The following is a 23,116-nucleotide window of genomic DNA, read 5'->3' on the forward strand; positions in this document are numbered from 1 at the left end:
CTTGCATCGCTACACAGCCCCCCAATCTGTAATGTCGCGATAAGATCGAAGACATTACAGGATTCACTGGAGCATGCAAGGGTTGTGTACCATGCTGTTATACTGTACCTTAGTTCAGCCATCCCAAGATTCATACCAAATGAGTAATTGTAAATGGGGGCCTCACAGAAATTGCCCATTTAAATGAATCTCCAAAAGTCAATGAATTTGTTCGAATTTCACTTTTTGACACGATGCACTTCACACTCACTACACAACACACACACACACAATACTTCACTATTTGGTGAGGAGCCCTTTCAACTGGCTGCACAAGGGAGGGATTGCAGCCAGTTCCGATAGAAAATGGATAGAAGTGCGACCTCCACCGAGCCATATATGCAGCTACAGTCGGTTCTGTCATCTTCATTCTTGCTTTTCAAACGAGCCGCATACAGTGTCAGGTCGAATGACACTTGGACTATCTGCACTAACCTAAGTCATCCGACCACCACCTCATCCTAGGGACTGGTGCCAAGTTTGAATTTTGGCGGGAAGATAGGTCAATTGGGCTACCTCTGCTACCCTAAGAAAATGGCGCGAAAGAAATGACACTTGGACTAATCTAAGTCACCTGACCGCCACCTCCTCCTAGCGATTTGTAGGGAAAGGACTCAGCCTGCACTGGGCTGGTGGAGAGAGGAAGGAGTGTACTTTATTTATTTTGGAACAATTTATTTAGGGATGGAGTATCCTTACTACACTGATACAAAACACACACTCTGACATGGTTGGGGTCACGGCACACAGCCTACAGACATCAAACCACTAAAAGACTCTGCAAACATGCTTGCTGATTGTCAACTGTCGAAATCATGCATCAGTCTTTATTTAACAATTTGAGCCACTACTGCCATCCGGTGTGTTCACCACGAGGTCCAGAGCCCAACTGACCTAATGCACAGCACCACCACCAGACCATACAATTAACCCTCTCATCTGTTCGACCACTCTCTCTCTCTATCGCTATTCTAAAGGGACACCTCTGACATGCAGATACCGACGTCACAGATCGTGCTGTTCCACTGCTCATGAGGTGTGTGTGACACCCAGACTAACGTTACAGATCATGCTGTTCCAGCGCTCATGAAGTGTGTGTGTGTGTGAGACGCACATATGGATGTCACAGATCATGCTGTACAAAAACTGTTCCACCGCTCCTAAATAATTCAGTACACTGATGTGCGGACACGAAATCAACTCTTAAACTGTCCAAATAACGCATAGCATAGCCTACAGACCTGCTTGCCAAATAATCCAACAGACACATGTAAGCACTGACCACAGCCCCCTGTCCACTGCACAACACTGAAGGCTACTAGTAAAGTAAAGTGACCGTTAGCTGCCAAGTCATGCACAGCTGCTCGTAATCATGAGGCGGCGACATCCCATCCATACTCTGTAGCTGAGAAATTCCTCTAAAATATGTGTTCACCTGGGCACAGTTGCTGATGTGACCGGATGAGAGTGGGAACCTATTTCTTCAGAGTGCACTTACACTGGGTCCGGAGAATGTGCTAGTGTGTTTTTTAACATTGCTGGCATGATCACGCTATAGCTGGGGTATGTGTCCAGTGGGAACCCGTTCACCATTGTTTTCTGCAGAGGAGACTTTCAGTGCTAAAATTATCTTCCACAGATCGCTAAATTGCACTCACAGTTAAACCCACAAAACTTGTCTACTGATCATCAAATACATACATAGTAGACTCACAAGAATATCGCAAGCCAGGAACATATTTACCAGTCTAACTACAATTAAATATTATTACAACTGCCGCAACAGTCTGACACTGATTGATATACATGTAATGTGCTCTTGACGGCTGTGCTTCAGGAACGAATATTCATACCTATAGTGCACATAATTTTCCACATAAAAAACTGTCTCATACCCTCACGGTTATCTATGTGCTGAATCTATATGTCCCTCACGATAGGACACACACTCATCTTCTGTAGCCATGCTACAACATAAGCCACAGTAACCTTACAATACAATATATACCCATTTTACACAAAAAGTGCAGTTATCTTTTATATCTGTATAGCACCTGAAAAAATTATGGTATAACTACAGTCACACCAGCTGTATGTCACGATGCTCCTCAGCCCTAGGGAAGTACTGTCAGCCTTTTCTTTCTTTCTACAGATGAGACATTCAGTGGCAGTAAACTATTTTACACTGATCACCATATTGAAACGCCAACCCAACCTCGCAAAGTGCAATACATATCGTCAAATAAGGAAACACTGTTACTCAATTACACTGTTCTCCCACTGAGGACAGGAGCTTGATTATTAGGGCGTGAAACCGACCTCCATCCCAGCAATACATCACCATGTACTGTATCGATCTAGTAAACATACAATTCATATCCTCTGCCATACAAAATCATCCCTTTTACATCAGAGTACCCTCAGCAGACCAAAGTCGCTCTCAGAACAGTTCTACAAATTCGGGACTGTTTCCCCTTGGCACAAACGCGTTACTGTTTCTGCTCCAAACCTCCTTCCTTGCTTGCTCGTTTTTCTACGCACATCTCCAGACTTGGGAATTACAAGAACACACGTATTTTCGCAGGTTCACCATAATATTATACTATTTTCGCAGTACTTCTCGTTATCAAACACTAGGCAGCATCCTACCGATCGTTAGCGCAACATAATTCCCAAGATATAGACTGGAAAATATTTCTCTACAAATCTAAACTTTGGCCAGGTGCAGCATGCTGTAAACCACTGAGTAGCTAGAAACAAATAGAGGAAACAGATATTTACACTCTCGAATACCGATATCAGTGATGTAACAGACTCCAAATGATCCCTATAATTTACAAGCCCACTAAGGCCTTTCCCATGTCTAGAGAAGAGGCAAACGTGTCTTCCACATGCTAGATGCACGCACCATAATCGATCTTCTCTCAACTAAATAAAGGCGCGAAATGTGCAGAAGCAGTCAACTGAACAATTTACATGGGAGGCAATAACGTTACATCGCAAATGCATCTCCATACAGAATCTTCTCAAATTTCCACTTGATCATGAAAGCTGCCAAACACATACTGAGTATTAGTTCGCTATTCGGTCGTCTAGACGAAGGCAAAGTTAACTCAGATACATTCCTACACTCCAACAGGCCTCTGCATTCAGACGGCTAATGCCGTTAACAGGAAATGTGAATCATTACCACCACAGGCCATGCATACACGGAATCATTCTGGAAAACCAGTCACATATATGTTTTATCATTATACTTACAATTAAATGTTACGATCACAGTCTCAATTGAATGGCATTCGACAATGAGCGAAGTATCAGAAATACACCCTGCTGAAGGCTGTGGCTCTGGAAATGGAAATATTTGTACCTTCCTTACTACTGGACATAGTCTCTTCCTTTACACATGTCGGAACACAAACATATACATTATAAGCCTAATGCTCAAATGCGACTATATCACGTTCACCCCACTACTACTAAGTGTAATATTTGACCAATAAATGATTCCACATCATGCAAAATAATACTGACCGAAAATCAACAATGGGTGGGCATGTGTCTTAGGTTTTTGTTGCGAGTGCTACCACTTGCCTTAGAAAGAGAGACGTAATCGGCAGACGTTAAAAAAAATCCGATCGCAACAACTACTGCATGTTACTGTCACATAGAGATGGGCAAACTGAAACAACTAACTGTTTCAAAACAAATGAAACAGTACAATGTAATGTTTCGAAACGCTGTTTCGAAACAGTGAAACAGTTTGTGTCTTATAATTGTATAGGCCGTCACATTATATAATATTGAGTGCCTACTGTATAAATATTGTCATAAAAACACAAATGAGGTGCGAGACCGCCAATCATATCGCAGAAAGTGTGAAACTTTCACTTAGGCGTCTTTGCAGTTCCATATTTCGTGTAGCAGCAAATGCACTGCTTTCGTATCATGTGACTTTCATATTTTCCAATCGGCCGAGGTCAGACTTAATATGTTTGACATAACAGATTTTGCCAAACTCGTTTCCCTGTATTCTAGTGCATAATTTTGATAGGTTTTATGAGTGATGATCTGTATGTGCTCTTGAAAAGGCATATCATGAGATATAATTTATTGAGATAACATCCTGGAAGTGAGGCACTGAATTAACATTTATGAGTATGCCACTCACACTTTTACTACCCGCAGATAAATTTTCCATTGTTTGTAACACAGAGCAGGATGCAAAGTGACTGATGCACGCAGATCAAAAAATTACCGTAACAGACTGGAGGATATAGCGCAATGGTCAAGTATGGCAGTTTCTCATCAAACATTCACAAGTTAGCTGGATACATCTCATAGTAAGTACACTTGATAGAATAGGAAAACATGTCAAGGTAACTGAAATGCAGAGATTCGTATGTTTCTTTGAAGTATAAAGCAGTTCCTACAGTGTAATGCCTTTGTGATACCTGTATCATGGCAAATCTGCCTCTACACCACTTATAGTTCTTGCTAAAGAAGTTTGTTTGAGGTACAGGTACATGGAGTTCCCTCAAGTAGTCATAGCAAGCAGATGTATTACCATTTTATTATATACTTGCCCAGGAAATCAGAGATGAAATTACGTTGTTGTAGAAATGCAATTTTTATCACAGTATCTGAACGCCAAAAACAAAAGTATCGTACAATTGTTGATTTGCCTGAGAATTTTTTATCATACACAAGTATCAAGATGCCTATAGTGTAATAACCAAACACAGCACATTTAAAAAAATATACACACAAACATATACATACACAAATCAGATAATTATTCTCAAACACATAAATGAATAAATAACATACTAAAAAAAATTAAACTCACTGAATGGTGAGCAAAAACGTGTCTTCTGTGTGCAACAAATTTGAGAAAAATGTTCTTGTAAGGTAGCTACATACACAGTTTAGTGGACTAAACAAAATACAATCAAATATAAATTCAGTGCACTCTGTCCAGAGAAGAACAAAATCAATTGAAATTTTCCTGTTTCATTTCTGAGTAGATCTGCTGTGACTAGTTGTAGTTTAGAAATATCATTTTTGATACTTTTTCGCTTGAAAGACGGGATCGTCTGTCTGTTATTGTTTGCCCCTGCTTTGAAAATATGCGCTCACATGGAACAGAGGTGGCCATAATACAAAGATGTCGTTTCATTATTTCAAACAGTGTAGGAAACAACACATGATTTTCTTTCCACCACAGCAATGGATCTTGTGATCTGTGTATCAGTGGCATCTTCATATATCTATCAAGCTCGACTATACTTGCAGCACGTGGATTGTCTACACTTTGGATCAAGCCACCTACAGCTTGGTCAAAATCTTGCCAAATGTTGCCACTGCTAGAAGTGAATGTGCTCACCTCAACTGGTTTGGCTGGTGGCGGATTTTCTGTAGAACACCGAGTGGGTTTTTGTCGTATTGCACAGCACTTGTTAATTATGCCATCTTTTGTTTCTTTTAACCGATGCCCAGTTTTTGGAAAACCATGCTCCCTGAAGCGAGGATCCAATAATGTTGCCTCACAAGCAATTGCTTTATCTGCAAACTTTTGAACGAGGCGGGTACAGATTCCGTCCTCAAGTTTAGCAATTAATGTATTAGTGGCTTCATTGCTGTGATCTGAGTTTTTTAGTCTCACACAATGACTTTGTAAACCTTTGCTTAATAAGACAACTTTTGACAAGGTTACATTTCTTTCACTGCTAATTTCTGTTGTGACTTGTTCAAAAGGAGATAGTATTTCACAAGATTTTTCAATAACTAACCAGTCTTCATTGGACAGTTTTGTTTGTGAATCCACACTGAGGATGGCAAGGGTGCTTTGCAAAGGCTCTTTGATTTTCAAAAGCCTGTCAAACATTTCATATGTGGAATTCCATCTCGTAGGGCAATCTTGTTTCGGTGTTAAAATAGGAACGCCCATTTGCTTCTGAATATTGTGTAATTTCTCAAGTGCTTGAGGACTTCTTTTGAAAAATTCCACTATTGACTTCACCTTTGCCCTTGTGTCTGTAATTGGTTCAAGGCTTGCTTGCACGATTAAATTCAGTGTATGTGCAAAACAAGGTACATGCCACCATTTGCACATCATCACTGCCTTCACCATATTAGGTGCGCTATCTGTAGTGCAAGCTACAATTTTATTGGTGATACCCCAAGTTGAAGTCACATTTTGTAATTCATTGGAAATGTTTTCTGCTGTATGCTTGTCATGGAATTTAAAACTAGATAACAAATATGACTTCAGATTGCAGTTTTCATCAATGAAGTGAGCAGTCACTGCAATATAATTCTCATTTTTCACAGATGTCCATCCATCAGTTGTAATGCAGATGTAGGATGCAGCTTGCACTGCAGATCTTACTCGCACTAGTGTGCTGTCGAACACTTGAGAGAGTAAACTGTGGGAGAGTGTTTTTCTACTTGGTGGTACATAGTTTTCATTTAATAAATAAGTCATTTTTCTAAACTCTACACTCTCAACTACATTAAATGGAAGGTATTCTTTAACAACAAGTCTTAAAATCTGTTCGTCTATTTTGGCTCGTTTGGATGAAGGCACTGGTCTTGATGCAAATCCAGTAATCTTTGTTTGTTTACCACACCTACCCAGAACTGAACTGGTGGAAGTGCTGGGTATTTCTTGCACAGATTGTTCATCTTGACGCACAGGCACTGGAATGGCAGATTCCTGAACAGTTGCTGTGGAAACTGAACTGGTTTCGTGACTGCCCAGATTCATAAAGACTGATTTCGAACGAGTTTCACTTAAATTAACTGTTTGATGCTTATGTCGCAAGTGTCTGTTTAAGCAAGAAGTTGAACTACTTTTAAACGACAACACTGCCGAGCACAAGTTACATTTAATTTTCTCAGGATTTATCTTCATAAAATAATCCCACACCGGACTTCGTAACGCCATAGCTGAAGACAGAAGAACTAACACGAACTGTACTGGAGGCGGGATAAAATTGCAGAAACAATGGATACGCTACTGGGATTCCCACATTTCGTTAGTATGGGTAATATATACCTGGCCTGCTAATATCCATACACACAAAAGAAATCATTGTGGAGAATAGGCACATTGACTATAGACTCACAAATAAAGCCACATAATTCGAATAAATGACAAAATATAAGAGAAAAAAATTTTTGTCCCTTAAGGTGTTTCGAATCATTACTATAAATCCACCATGCTTCTCAGCCCTTCCCGTTCACCATTACATCATCAATGATCCGTCAATCATATTGATTTTCAAGTGCATCCAATTTACGTATGTGTCTAAAAATTGCCACTCTACGCTTTTTCTAATTCAAAATGTTGTAGGTTTACTTGAGTTTTTTAATATGATTACTGTACATCAACAGATAAGCATATGTTATAGGAGATGTGTAAGTTAACTGAATGTTTTTCACACTTTTATTATTTTGAATGCCAATAGTGTGCTTTATTTTATTGTTTGTTAGTGTTTATAAAGTATATATTACGCCATTTCGGAATAGAGCAATCAATTAGAAACGAAGCTTTATTTTCGGAAATCTTAAGCTTCATGCTGTTGTGTGTCAAAAGGATTTCGACACTCTTGAAAGAGTTCGATGAAGTAGCATATTAAACGTATTTCCGTATTTGTGCCATGCCCGAATCTCGTCCGAGACAAAGCGAAATGAAACATCACTGTTTCGATACAGTTAGTCCGTTCCAAGCACAAGTGGACTGAAACAGCGTTATTTTGAAACAACGATACAGTTTCTGTGGCTGGCTCGAGATCGAATCAGGTAACCGAAATGAAACATCACTGTTTCGATACAGTTAGTCCGTTCCAAGCACAAGTGGACTGAAACAGCGTTATTTTGAAACAACGATACAGTTTCTGTGGCTGGCTCGAGATCGAATCAGGTAACCGAAATGAAACATCACTGTTTCGATACAGTTAGTCCGTTCCAAGCACAAGTGGACTGAAACAGCGTTATTTTGAAACAACGATACAGTTTCTGTGGCTGGCTCGAGATCGAATCAGGTAACCGAAATGAAACATCACTGTTTCGATACAGTTAGTCCGTTCCAAGCACAAGTGGACTGAAACAGCGTTATTTTGAAACAACGATACAGTTTCTGTGGCTGGCTCGAGATCGAATCAGGTCCCGTTATCCGACACAGAGCGGAATGAAACACCACTGTTTCGAAACAGTGAAACATAGCCGTTTCGAAACAATGAAACAGTTCCACGTATCGATACACTGTTCCGAAACATAGAAACAGTAGCCAAGTCTACTGTCACAAGCTATCTTGGTTCTACAGGTGCACACAAGTATCCATGTTAAAAGCTATACCGGCTTTATGAATCGAGGTATGATGTTACTCTGAATGAGGTGGTTCTTTCCAGACAAATACCATGATGGTGATCGTAGCAACGTGTATTATCAGATCAACATATTGCCCACGATGCAACCTCGTGATAAAATTACTGCATTTTGAAAGTGATTTGGTTAAGGATCGTGGCATGTAAGTGGTATTTGCAACTCCCTCACACCGCCCCAGCTAGATAATTCTATAGTATTTGTAGCACATTCTGTCTCGGTACCATATCAGAGGTTCTGCGATATACCCACTGATTTATAGGCGATGGCTGATTGCGAAGGAACACAAACAGTAGTAGTAGATGATGTGCCCGTGGAGGTTGTAAGAAAATGTACACTAGATTCTCAGAGCTCTAGTGTTACGCTATCCGCTAGAAATGATGTCTGGGATTTGGAAACAGGTCTTTCCATTCAAGCAAATACCCACATCGGATCACAGCCTCAAGTGAATCATATTTCTGGCACTGTCATATCTCTCAATGAGTCACCTTCCTCGAACCTGTCTGTTACAGTAAAATTACAGCCTGGATTTTAGCCAGTCCCTACGATTCTTGCAGATGCGCCCATGTCTACAGCTTTGCTCATGCGATCGTTCCATTTTTAAGTCAGAACTGAGCAGAAGTCGGAGAAAACCATAGCCACCACCTTCTGCAACCCGTGTAGAAACAGAGCGACCTGAGTTAGTGCGATAGGAGCATGTTTTGGCCGTTTAATGGAAATGCGCACATTGTGGTGCACCCCCAAAATTACATGCAAATACTACAGAACCGCGTACATTCAAATCTATCGCCCCAACATGCTATCATCGTTATTCTCTACCTCCAAACACAGAAAAATTAAGAACTATAGAAGTTCCACTAACTTCATCCGGTATAGACACCATTTCTCGCGCAATGACGCAAAGCTGCGGTGCGGATCCAGTGCAGAGAGGGAGATTTCACAATGCTTCCCCAGAATAGCGCAGCGTGCAACCCTCCAAGCATTCCTAACGGTATACCCCATCCCTCACTGAATTTACACCTCAAACTGCTGCTGGTACTGCTGCTGCCTGTATGGAACGATCCTACTTAATATACAGGCACCGCAGAGGCCACTTTAAAGTTTGATCACCTACACTCTAGGCGAATGATCGTATCCACGCTCCCTCTGGTCCTGTTTAGTTGTTTGAAGCACTGTTTTCTAACAAGCTTTGTACAAGACCAAACAATTCGTTTTTCTGCCACGTCTCCGAGTCCTGTGCCAGGTTCTAAACTGACATTAAGAAGTTGTGATCCACAGCCTTTCACAGGAAACTAGACGTTGCACAGTGTAAATCATGTTCTTAGGGCGGATACCATGACACGCCACACATCGACTGATTTTAGATAAAAGACAGGTGCAACATAAGGTAACCAGAAGATTTGCTCGCGTTGTGCCGTCTCCAAAGTACAGTCCGAAGATGATTCACGAGTTCTACATTTAGACTCGTCTCTCGCACTGACGGAATAGCTGATAACTCTTCGTTCCGTTTCGACTGGCTCCTCATATTGCAGTCATACATGCATACATGCAAGCACTGTTTCGCTGCTAGCAACCCTCAGAAGGTGTCACCCATCCACAAAACTCATTCTCCAACTCAGACAAGCGCTGTCAGTCAATCATTATGTGGTAACCAAGAGCTTGCCAATGCACGGATGGGATGGAAAAGACACCGCCGATGTACTGTAATAATAAGCATCACAGTTCATAGCGCAAACAATTTTAGCAATTTTACAGTAACTTCAACACCGGCCAATGATGTGACAGCATGTTTCCCCAATTTCAGTATCATAGCTAAACAACCCCTTCTCCACTTTGCTGGTATCATTGCAAACGTGGATAGAGGACTGTTTAGTACATCCATTCTTTGTTAACTCTGGAACACATAAATCATCAAAGTACTCCAGACAGCGCTCCACATATTTCTAACACCTTGAGCATTGTGATTAATTTACGATCTATCTCTATTTGTAAGGGAGTCATAGAGCATTACCGCTGTCTTTGGGTAAAATTAGAGAGTGAAAGACCCTCCTCACACTGTCATTGACCAAACCGCCATGCAGCACCGTTACTGAATTAATCTGCAACTATGCAGAAGAACACTGCTACACTCCACACTCGTGAATGAATGGAGCTTTCTGAGTCCTCACCCACCCAAGTGCATGAGATTTCTCGAGATGCGCCTATGTCGATGAGCTTAGCACTCCTTATCAGTGTATAGTAACACATTTCAAAGTGTCGTCATGTAATAGCAGACGGTTAAGAAGAACAATAAAAGACTGATTTTTATGCGCGATGGAGATCCAGATGGCTGGTGTTCGAAAGCATTTTTACGTAAATCAACCAAGCTATCAACTCTAAAGTATTGTTCGAGAGTCTATGATCGGTACCTGGAAGGTATCAGTAAGAGAGAACATAAACACACACACTCCTAAGGCTACAACGTTCTGCACTTAAAACGGGCAAAAATGTTAGATCACCTGCGTTTCCAACCTATCAGTCGTATGGAATGTAGCGCTGTTAATATTCCAGTGTAAGAAATATATTTCAAGCGCATGACATACATCCTTCTTCCCGGTTTCTCTACGAAAAACTATGTTGTCGAACCGTAAAACGAAAAAACTACTTCATCAAAAGATTTTCTCTGCGTGATACGAGCACAATATAGCTTTACAGAGACGTATAGTGTCCAGTGTTCACATCTGACCATGGTTCATAAATTATATGATGACTGCATCAGAGACATATAAAATAATCGTTAGTAGTGGGGGATACTTCCTACAAGGAAACAAATAAGCACATAGCAGCAGCGTCTGACATGCGAAAATTACAAGTCATTCCATCACTAACTCTGTAAACAGCACATCTGTCAGGCAAATGTGTACATGGGGATCGCAGCGCCTCACAAGCACCTATCGCTAACTTAGTTATGACGCTGAAGTCATATCAGAGCTCGTTTAGAGGAATGTGTCAAGTTTCATCACACATGAGATGCAAGTCCTATGATGACCGACAGGTTTACCGTTAACGATCGCAAGTAGACAGGGCTTTAAATCACATACACAACACGTGGCTGTATACGAGCATTACACAGGCTATGTCACGCGACTGATACATCTGGACAGAACAGTGGAAAAATTTACCTGCAGCATCTTCTCTTTCTCTAGAATGCATCAGTCAACCATTAAATCGTACCTCGTTACAGCTCCACCTCAATAGACATACAGTGTAATGCTGCCTCGACGGAAAAAATTTGACCGCCTCCCTGATTCCCTTCGTTTCGATGTCGACGTTTCCTCGTATTCCTCTTGTTGGCGCGAACGAGAAGATACGCAAGTACTTCCTCACTTTCCCCACACTTTGATGTATATTAGGGCAATTTATACCGATTCCCTCGTTATTTTTCGAAATTCTATCGATCTTATGTCAGATCCATACGATCATGACATAACCTCTCGTTCTATGTTCTAAAATTGCTTGTAGATGTAGCACAGCCACCAACACCTAGCCCAAATGCACTGATCGGGAAGCATAATATAGCACTATACTCGACTGTATCCAGTCACCTCCACATTTAGAGAGCGTTTGTTCTGTTTTCTGTCTATAACAGTTTATTGCCGCTGAATATGACGTCTGTAGAAAGAAAGAAAAGGCTGACAGTGCTCCTCTACGGCTGAGGAGCATCGTGACATATATCTGGTGTGAGTGTAGGCATACCATAATTTTTTCAGGTGCTATACAGATATAAAAGATAACCGCACTATTTGTGTAAAATGTGTATGTGTTGTATTGTAAAGTTACTGTGGATTATGTTGTAGCATGACTAGAGAAGATGAGTGTGTGTCCTATCGTGAGGGACGTATAGATTCAGCACATAGATAACCGTGAGGGTATGAGAGATATTTCTTACACGGGAAATTATGCGTGTTATAGATATGAATATTCGTGAGTGCAATTTGGCGATCTGTGGAAAATAATTTTAGCACTGAAAGTCTCCTCTGCAGAAGACAATGGTGAACGGTGCTCCCACTGGACCCATACCCCAGCTATAGCGTGATCATGCCAGCAATGTTAAAAAACACACTAGCACATTCTCCGGACCCAGTGTAAGTGCGCTCTGAAGAAATAGGTCCCCACTCTCATCCGGTCGCGTCAGCAACTGTGCCCATGTGAACACTTATTTTGAGTGGAATTTCTCACGTACAGAGTATGAATGGGATGTTGCTGCCTCATGATTGCGAGCAGCTGTGCATGACTTGGCAGCTGACGGTCGCGTCACTTCGCTGGTAGCCTCCAGTGCAGCGCAGTGGACAGGGGGCTGTGGGTAGTGCTTGGTGTGTCTGTTGGATTATTTAGCGAGCCGTTCTGTAGGCAGTGCTATATGTTATTTGGACAGTTAACGAGTTGATTTCGTGTCTAACACATCAGTGTACAGAATTATTGGCCGTGCGGTTCTAGGCGCTCCAGTCCGGAGCCGCGCTGCTGCTACGGTCGCAGGTTCGAATCCTGCCTCGGGCATGGGTGTGTGTGATGTTCTTAGGTTAGTTAGGTTTAAGTAGTTCTAAGTTCTAGGGGACTGATAACCACAGCAGTTGAGTCCCATAGTGCTCAGAGCCATTTGAACCATTTTTGTACTGAATTATTTAGGAGCGGTGGAACAGTTTTTGTATAGCATGATCTGTGACGTCTGTATGCGTGTAACACACACATACATCATGACTGGTGGAACAGCATTATCTAGAATGTCAGTCTGGGTGTCACACACACGTCACGAGCAGTGGAACAGCACGATCTGTGACGTCGGTATCCGCACGTCAGAGGTGTCCCGTTAGAATGGCGATAGAGAGAAAGTGGTCGAACAGATGAGGGGGTTGAAAGTATGCTCTGGTGGTGGTGCTGTGCACTAGGTCAGTTGACCTCTGGACCTCGTGGTGAACACACAGGATGGCGGTAGTGGCTCAAATTGTTTAAATAAAGATTGGTGCATGATTTCGACAGTTGACAATTAGCAACCATGTTTGCAGAGCCTTTTAGTGGTTTGATGTCTGTAGGATGTGTGACATGACCCCCACAATGTCAGAGCATGTGTTTTGTATTTGTGTAATAAATATGCTCCATCCCTAAATAAATTTTTCCCAAATAAATAAAGTACACTTCTTCCTCTCTCCACCAGCCCAGTGGAGGCTGAGTCCTTCTTCCATGAATCCCTAGGAGGAGGTGGCGGTCAGGTAACTAAGGTTAGTCCAAGGGTGGCGGTCAGGTTACTTAGGTTAGTCCAAGTGTTCTTTTTTTCCCGCCATTTTCTTAGAGTAGCATAGGTGGTAGCCCAATTGACCTTTCTTCCCACCAAAATTCAAACTTGGCACTGGTTCCTAGGAAGAGGTGGCGGTCGGGTGACTTAGGTTAGTTGAGGTAGCCCAATTGCCCTTTCTTTCCCGCCATTTTCTTAGGTGTAATACATTATCTGTTGTGTCTAGACAATACAGCCTAGACACAATGAGAGGAAGCCGAAAGGCACGCGCTTAAACTCACGCAGGCTGGCGTGAGGTCTGAAACAGGATACGTAATGAATGCTATAAAGAAAAGTACGTAGCTTCTGGAATACTTAACTTTAATCCACATTTGTAGAACATCGCTCTTGATGATACATTAATAGAATCTCAATATCAATTGAATATGGCGCCTTGCTAGGTCGTAGCAAATGTAGCTGAAGGCTATGCTAACTATCGTCTCGGCAAATGAGAACGTATTTGTCAGTAATCCATCTCAGGCAAAGTCGGCCGTACAACTGGGGCGAGTGCCAGGACGTCTCTCTAGACCTGCCGTGTGGTGGCGCTCGGTCTGCAATTACTGACAGTGGCGACACGCGGGTCCGACGTATACTACCGGACCGCGGCCGATTTAAAAGCTACCACCTAGCAAGTGTGGTGTCTGGCGGTGACACCACATGCCTCCCCCGCAAATCGGCGAACGGTTGTGTTATAAGGCTTCCGCCCGCCGTGGGGAGGACCCCATGTTGACGTATGCGACGAGGTGGGGGGCCTAACAACAGGCGAGGCCGTGCCACCTGCACCCTGCCATTCGGTCCGAGGGGAGCTAGGAAACGCCTGAAAACCTAGTCCAGGGTGCACGCCAACATGCGGTGTATGCGCCCGTAAAGAGACAGGAGGGGCCGTAGGGTCGACCTCCATCGCGGCGGGGTACCCGACAGGCGAAGACGACATCTGGTCCGGAGCGGGCAAGAGTTCCATGTCGGAAGACAGCTGGTCACGGGAAGCGATCGGCGGCGCGTGACCCACGGAGGCGCTTGGCGGCTGCAGCGAAGCGTCCACTGCGGGCGTCGCCGGCGGGAGAACAGGCAGCGGCGGCGGCGGCGGCGGCGGCGGCGCGTCGCCATGTGGCAAAATGGAAGGCATTGTCGGTAACACCTGGGGATGAGGCGAGCCAGTAGATGGGTCCCCAGGGCGCTGACCGGACGGCACCGTCGCTGAAAGCAGACGGGGAGCGGCAGCACCCGTGCGACGACAGAGGCGCAGCTGATTGAGATGCCGACGCACCTCACCAAAGGCCCCCAAAACCTGATACATAGCGCAGCCGAGGCAGCGAAGAATGCGCCCTGCGAGCCAACGCCGTGAACCTCGATAGTTGCGATAGCATACAACGTCGCCTGGAGCAAAAACAGGTAGCTGCCGCTGCACAGGAACCTGATGCGGCGGATGCAGCAAAGACATCAAGGTTCGAGGAGGACGACTGTGGAGCAACTCAGCCGGCGAGTGACCATCTCGGGGCTGAGAGCGATACGAAGAGAAAAAGAGCAATAACGCGTCCTCCCGAGAATGCGACTCTTTCAACTTCAACATCTGGGACTTGAAAGTCCGGACCAATCGTTCAGCGGCACCGTTTGACTGAGGCGAAAACAGCGCGGATGTCTAATGTTGAATACCATTGGCCTTGCAGAATGACTGAAATTCTGCAGACATGAATTGTGGGCCATTGTCGGAAACAATAGTCTGTGGAAGACCTTCAATGCAAAAGAAAGCGGATAACGCTTGGATGGTGGCAGATGACGTCGTGGAAGACATCCGTACAACAAAAGGAAAATTACTGAAGGAATCGACCACAACCAACCATCGAGCATTCCAGAATGGACCAGCAAAATCTATGTGTAAGAGTTGCCAAGGGGAAGTGGCTTTTGGCCATGCAAAGAATTTCCGCGGTGGGGCGGATTGTTGTTCGGCACTCGCCATGCAGCATCGATTCCGAACCAAGTACAGTGCTGACGAGCAAATTGTTTCGTTCGCACTATACCCCTATGTCCTTGGTGGAGAAGCCGTAAGACAGAGGACTGTAACGAACGTGGGACCACGACTCTGGACTGATCATTATCAGAACGTAACAGCAAAACACCACGTCAAACAAAAAGTCTCTCCTTGTGAGCAAAAAATCGGCGAACCAACGGATCCTCGTTCTGTGATTTCGACAAGGGCCATTGCGTAGCAACAAAACACAAAACGGTAGCAAGGACAGGGTCAGCAGCTGTGGCTGTCTGTAGCTATACGACGAAAATCAATCGGAAACGATTCGACCACGTCATCGGTTTCCGCATCAACGAACATGCAAGCAAGTTCGGAAGAATCGAATGCTCTATCCTCAGCAACAGGCAAACGGGACAACGCATCGGCGTTTCCGTGCTTAGCAGTGGACCGATACAAGATATCGTAGCGGTACTGCGAGAGGAAAATAGACCAGCGAATGAATTTCTGCGCTATACGTGGAGGTACAGGCTTGGTCGGATGAAAAAGTGACGTCAAAGGTTTGTGGTCTGTGATGATGGTAAAGTGACGACCATAAAAGAAATCGTGAAACTTAGTAACACCCAATACGAGAGCCAAAGCTTCTTTCTCGATCTGTGACTAATTTCTTTGCGCAGACGAGAGCAATTTGGACGCAAAGGCAATAGGGCGATCATGCGATCCATCTTTGTGCGCAAGCACAGCACCGATCCCGAAATCCGATGCATCTACCATCAACAAAAGGGGTTTCTGGGGATCGAATGGCGTAAGGCAAGTATTTGAAAGCAACGCCGATTTCAACCGGCGAAAGGCGCGTTCGCATTCCGTCGTCCAGACGAACGGAACACCTTTACGGCGTAAGCGATGAAGCGGAGCTGAAATGGAAGAGGCATGGGGAACATAGCGATGATAATAGTTAATTTTACCCAAAACACTCTGTAGCTGCTTCAAATTCTGCGGCGAAGGCAAGTCCTGTATGGCACGGAGGTGCTCTGGACTCGGATGTATGCCTTGTGCATTGATTACATGTCCCAAATATGGTAAGTCACGAGCAAAAAACACACATTAGTCCATCCGCAAGCGAAGACCATTTTGTCGCAAGACCTGAAATAATGTTCTGAGATTGGATAAATGTTCGTCTTCCGTGTTTCCGGAGATCACAATATCGTCCAGATAGTTTGCTGCAGTAGGGACCGACGCACAAACAGTTTGCAGATATTGCTGAAACAATGCAGGGGCGGATGCACACCCGAATGGCAGTGTTTTGAATCGGTACAAACCCAGATGCGTGTTAACCACCAAGACGCGCTGGGATTCGTCGTCCACTGGTATTTGCAAGTACGCATCTGCTAGGTCCAACTTCGACTAAAAATATTTACCCGGGCACAGTTTGTCAAAAAGATCTTCTGGGCGGGGTAAAGGATAAGTTGCAATCACTAGTTGTGGATTCACCGTTGCCTTGAAGTCCACACAAAGTCTCAATTTTCCGGAATGTTTTGGCAAAATCACTATGGCTGATGCCCAGAGAGAAGCCTGCACACGTTCAATCACACCTTGTGATTCCAAATCGTGTAATGTGTGGTGTCACCGCCAGACACCACACTTGCTATGTGGTAGCTTTAAATCGGCCGCGGTCCATTAGTACATGTCGGACCTGCGTGTCGCCACTGGCAGTGATCGCAGACCGAGCGCCACCACACGGCAGGTCTCGAGAGACGGACTAGCACTCGCCCCAGTTGTACGGACGACTTAGCTAGCGATGCACACTGATGAAGCCTCGCTCATTTGCAGAGCAGATAGTTAGAATAGCCTTCAGCTAAGTCAATGGCTACGACCTAGCAAGGCGCCATATCAATTGATAGTTATCGTATGAAGCATGTCTCATCAAGAACGATGTATACAAATAATGGATTAAAGTTAAGTATTCCAGAAGCTACGTACTTTTCTTTATAGCATTCATTACGTATCCTGTTTCAGACCTCACGCCATCCTGCGTGAGCTTATAGCGTGCATTTCGGCCTTCTCTAGCAATATAACAAGTGGCGACGAGGCTTAAAAGCGGATTTCGCGTTCGTATTGCTCTAATTTACTTGTCATGGCTTCGCCACAATCTCCAGATGTACTGTCCGAATTTTATCGCTTGCAGAATCAGCAGACGCAGGCGTTATTGGATGCCCTTGGACAGCTCGTTCAGGGTCAACGTGCACTGCAAAACGATGCAGCAGCCGCCGCTTCACCGCTGCCGCAGCCACAACATGCTGTTGCACCCCCGTTCCGGCCATTTGACCCGGCGATGGAAAGCTGGACAGAGTGGTCCCGCCAATTTGGATTTCATCTCGCCGCCTACAGAATTCAAGGTAACGAGCGGCAGCCTTTCTTATTGGCCTGTGTAGGTGAGTCCACCTACCGTGTGATAGTGAAATTGTTTCCCCAATGCGACGTAGCGACTCTGTCCTACGAAGAATTTTTTTCGGCTTTAGATGCCTATTTCAAAGAAACAGTCAATGTCGTTGCAAAAAGGTATACATTCTTTCGTACCAAACGTACGGCCGGTCAAACTAATCGGGAGTGGGTTGCAACTTTGCAAGGCCTTACAAGGGATTGTGCTTTTGAGTGTGAATGTGGACTCCCTTATTCAGATACTATGGTATGTGATGCAATTGCACAGAACGTTTCTGATGTTCGTATATGGGAGCAAATTTTGAAACTAGTCAATCCCTCCCTTCAACAAGTGATAGACATATTGGATAGGCAAGACACACTTGACTTTGCTCAGGAATCATTTGCAACTTCGCCAGCTGTGTGTCACATTAACCGGCCCGCCGGGCGCGCTGCACGGAACGATAAACAGCCCTCGCGCCCGTCCACGCAGCGGCCGCCGCGCTCTCCACTAAGTGTGCCGCGTAAGCCTGCAAATGCAGTGAAATCATGCCCGCGGTGTGCAACTAGACATTCGCGTGACAATTGCCCATCACGCCAAGCTATTTGCTTTTACTGTAATAAGAAAGGACATGTTCAAAGTGTTTGCCAGAAAATGCTCAGATCAGACAATCACAACCATTCCAGGCCCTTTGCTTCGCGCCGGTATCGAACCACGAATACTCATGCTCGTGAACCTTCGCCTATGGACATTCATGTAGTTAATTCCACTCCGTCCAGTGCCACTTTCTCTACCAGTGACTGTGTTCGTCACACAAAAAGTGTGCGTCGACGTCGCCGGAAATCTCGTCAGGTCGCAAGTGCTTCTGTACCTGTATCAGTTCCAATTGCGCGAGAAAGTCGCTCTTGTCGTCAGCAGGACAATAAACTTTTTGTAGACTTGGACCTTGCAGGCAAAGTGATCCCATTCCAGCTCGATACCGGAGCTGCAGTTTCCTTGATCAATCACGACACGTACAAACAACTGGGCGAACCTCCGTTGCGTGCCGCAAATGTTAAGTTAAATAGTTATTCAGGACAGAATATCCCTGTGTTAGGACAGTGCACTCTTCTTGCAACATACAAGGGACAAACAAAACTTGTGTCATTTTACGTTCTTCGTTCTTCTTCTGCAGTGAACTTGTTTGGTTTAGATTTATTTCAGTTGTTTAACATGTCTATAGTAAATCAGGTACTATCAGTGAACGAGACTGTGCCTTCAGACAGTGTTTCTCATCTGTGTGAAGAATTTGCAGACATTTTTGCGCCGGTCCTAGGTTGCGCTACGAACTATAAAGCACATTTGGACCTGAACGTCAACGAGCAACCGAAATGTTTCAGAGCGCGCAATGTTCCCCACGCATTGCGTGATGAGGTCGCAAGAACATTACATAATTTAGAATCACAAGGTGTGATTGAACGTGTGCAGGCTTCTCTATGGGCATCACCATTAGTAATTTTGCCAAAACCTTCCGGAAAATTGAGACTTTGTGTGGTCTTCAAGGCAACAGTGAATCCACAATTAGTGATTGCATCTTTTCCTTTACCCCGCACGGAAGATCTTTTTGATAAACTGTGCCCGGGTAAATACTTTTCGAAGTTGGACCTCGCAGATGCGTACTTGCAAATACCAGTGGACGAAGAATCCCAGCGCGTCTTGGTGGTTAACACGCATCTTGGTTTGTACCGATTCAAAAGACTGCCATTCGGGTGTGCATCCGCCCCTGCATTGTTTCAGCAATACTTAAAAACTGTTTGTGCATCGGTCCCTACTGCTGCGAACTATCTGGACGATATTGTGATCTCCGGAAACACGGAAGACGAACATTTATCCAATCTAAGAACAATATTTCAGGTATTGCGACAAAATGGTCTTTGCTTGCGGAAGGACAAATGTGTGTTTTTTGCTCGTGACTTACCATATCTGGGACATGTCATCAATGCCCAAGGCATACATCCGAGTCCAGAGCACCTCCGTGCCATACAAGACTTGCCTTCGCCGCAGAATTTGAAGCAGCTACAGAGTGTCTTGGGAAAAATTAACTATTATCATAACTTTATCCAGCATGCCTCTTCCATTTCAGCTCCGCTTTATCGTTTACGCCGTAAAGGTGTTCCATTTGTCTGGACGACGGAATGCGAACGCGCCTTTCGCCAGTTGAAATCGGCGTTGCTTTCAAATACTTGCCTTACGCCATTCGATCCCCAGAAACCCCTTTCGTTGATGGTCGATGAATCGGATTTCGGGATCGGTGCTGGGCTTGCGCACAAAGATGGCTCGCATGATCGCCCTATTGCCTTTGCGTCCAAATTGCTCTCATCTGCGCAAAGAATTTATTCACAGATAGAGAAAGAAGCTTTGGCTCTCGTGTTTGGTGTTACTAAGTTCCATGATTTCTTGTATGGTCGTCATTTTACCGTCATTACAGACCACAAACCTTTGATTTCGCTTTTTCATCCGACCAAGCCTGTACCTCCACGTACAGCGCAGAAATTCATTCGCTGGTCTATTTTCCGCTCGCAGTACCGCTACGATATCTTGTATCGGTCCACTGCTAAGCACGGAAACGCTGATGCGTTGTCCAGTTTGCCTGTTGCTGAGGATAGAGCATTCGATTCTTCCGAACTTGCTTGCATGTTCATTGATTCGGAAACCGATGGCGTGGTCGAATCGTTTCCGATTGATTTTCGTCGTATAGCTACAGACAGCCACAGCTGCTGACCCTGTCCTTGCTACCGTTTTGTGTTTTGTTGCTACGCAATGGCCCTTGTCAAAGTCGCGGATCGAGGATCCGCTGGTTCGCCGATTTTTTGCTCACAAGGAGAGACTTTTTGTACAACGTGGTGTTTTGTTGTTGCGTTCTGATAATGATCAGTCCAGAGTCGTGGTCCCACGTTCGTTACAGTCCTCTGTCTTACAGCTTCTTCACCTAGGACATTGGGGTATAGTGCGAACGAAACAGCTTGCTCGTCAGCACTGTACTTGGTTCGGAATCGATGCTGCGATTACGAAAATGTGCTCTTCTTGCATGGCGTGTGCCGAACAACAATCCGCCCCACTGCATAAATTCTTTGCATGGCCAAAAGCCACTTCCCCTTGGCAACGCTTGCACGTAGATTTTGCTGGTCCATTCTGGAATGCTCGATGGTTGGTTGTGGTCGATTCCTTCAGTAATTTTCCTTTTGTTGCCAAAATGTCTTCCACGACGTCATCTACCACCATCCAAGCGTTATCCGCTATCTTTTGCATTGAAGGTCTTCCACAGACTATTGTTTCCGACAATGGCCCACAATTCATGTCCGCAGAATTTCAGTCATTCTGCAAGGCCAATGGTATTCAACATCTGACATCCGCGCTGTTTTCGCCTCAGTCAAACGGTGCCGCTGAACGATTGGTCCGGACTTTCAAGTCCCAGATGTTGAAGTTGAAAGAGTCGCATTCTCGGGAGGACGCGTTATTGCTCTTTTTCTCTTCGTATCGCTCTCAGCCCCGAGATGGTCGTTCGCCGGCTGAGTTGCTCCGCGGTCGTCCTCATCGAACCTTGATGTCTTTGCTGCATCCGCCGCATCAGGTTCCTGTGCAGCGGCAGACTCCTGCTTTTGCTCCAGGCGACATTGTATTCTATCGCAACTATCGCGGTTCACGGCGTTGGCTCGCAGGGCGCATTCTTCGCTGCCTCGGCCGCGCGATGTATTTGGTTTTGGGGGCCTTTGGTGAGGTGCGGCGGCATCTCAATCAGCTGCGCCTCTGTCGTCGCCTGGGTTATGCCGCTCCCCGTCTGCTTTCAGCGACGGTGCCTTCCAGTCAGCGCCCTGGGGACCAATCTACTGGCTCGCCTCATCCCCAGGTGTTACCGACGCTGCCTTCCATTTTGCCTCATGGCGACGCGCCGCCGCCGCCGCCTGTTCTCCCGCCGGTGACGCCCGCAGTGGACGCGTCGCTGCAACCGCCTGGCGCCTCCATGGGTCACGCGCCGCCGATAGCTTCCCGTGACCAGATGTCCTCCGCCATGGAACTCTTGCCCGCTCCGGACCAGATGTCGTCTTCGCCCGTCGGGTGCCCCGACCACATGGAGGTCGACCCTTCGGCCCCTCCTGTATCTCTACGTGCGCATACACCGCATGTTGACGTGCACCCTGGTCTCGGTTTTCAGGCGTTTCCTAGTTCCCCTCGGACCGAATGGCAGGGTGCGGGTGACACAGCCTCGCCTGTTGTTAGGCTCCCCACCTCATCGCATACGTCAACATGGGGTCCTCCCCACGGTGGGCGGAAGCCTTATAACACGACCGTTCGCCGATTTGCGGGGGAGGAATGTGGTGTCACCGCCAGACACCACACTTGCTAGGTGGTAGCTTTAAATCGGTCGCGGTCCATTAGTACATGTCGGACCCGCGTGTCGCCACTGGCAGTGATCGCAGACCGAGCGCCACCACATGGCAGGTCTCGAGAGACGGACTAGCACTCGCCCCAGTTGTACGGACGACTTAGCTAGCGATGCACACTGACGAAGCCTCGCTCATTTGCAGAGCAGATAGTTAGAATAGCCTTCAGCTAAGTCAATGGCTACGACCTAGCAAGGCGCCATATCAATTGATAGTTATCGTATGAAGCATGTCTCATCAAGAACGATGTATACAAATAATGGATTAAAGTTAAGTATTCCAGAAGCTACGTACTTTTCTTTATAGCATTCATTACGTATCCTGTTTCAGACCTCACGCCATCCTGCGTGAGCTTATAGCGTGCATTTCGGCCTTCTCTAGCAATATAACACAATGTTCTTGTGACCTCATCACGCAATGCGTGGGGAACATTGCGCGCTCTGAAAAATTTCGGTTGCGTGCCGACTTTCAGTTCCAAATGTGCTGCATAGTTCTTAGCGCAACCAAGGCCCGGTGCAAAAATGTCCGCAAATTCTTCACATAGACGAGAAACACTGGCTGAAGGCACAGTCTGATTC

This window comes from Schistocerca nitens, chromosome 2, assembly GCF_023898315.1.
Source record: "Schistocerca nitens isolate TAMUIC-IGC-003100 chromosome 2, iqSchNite1.1, whole genome shotgun sequence".
In the NCBI taxonomy this organism is placed as follows: Eukaryota; Metazoa; Arthropoda; class Insecta; order Orthoptera; family Acrididae; genus Schistocerca; species Schistocerca nitens.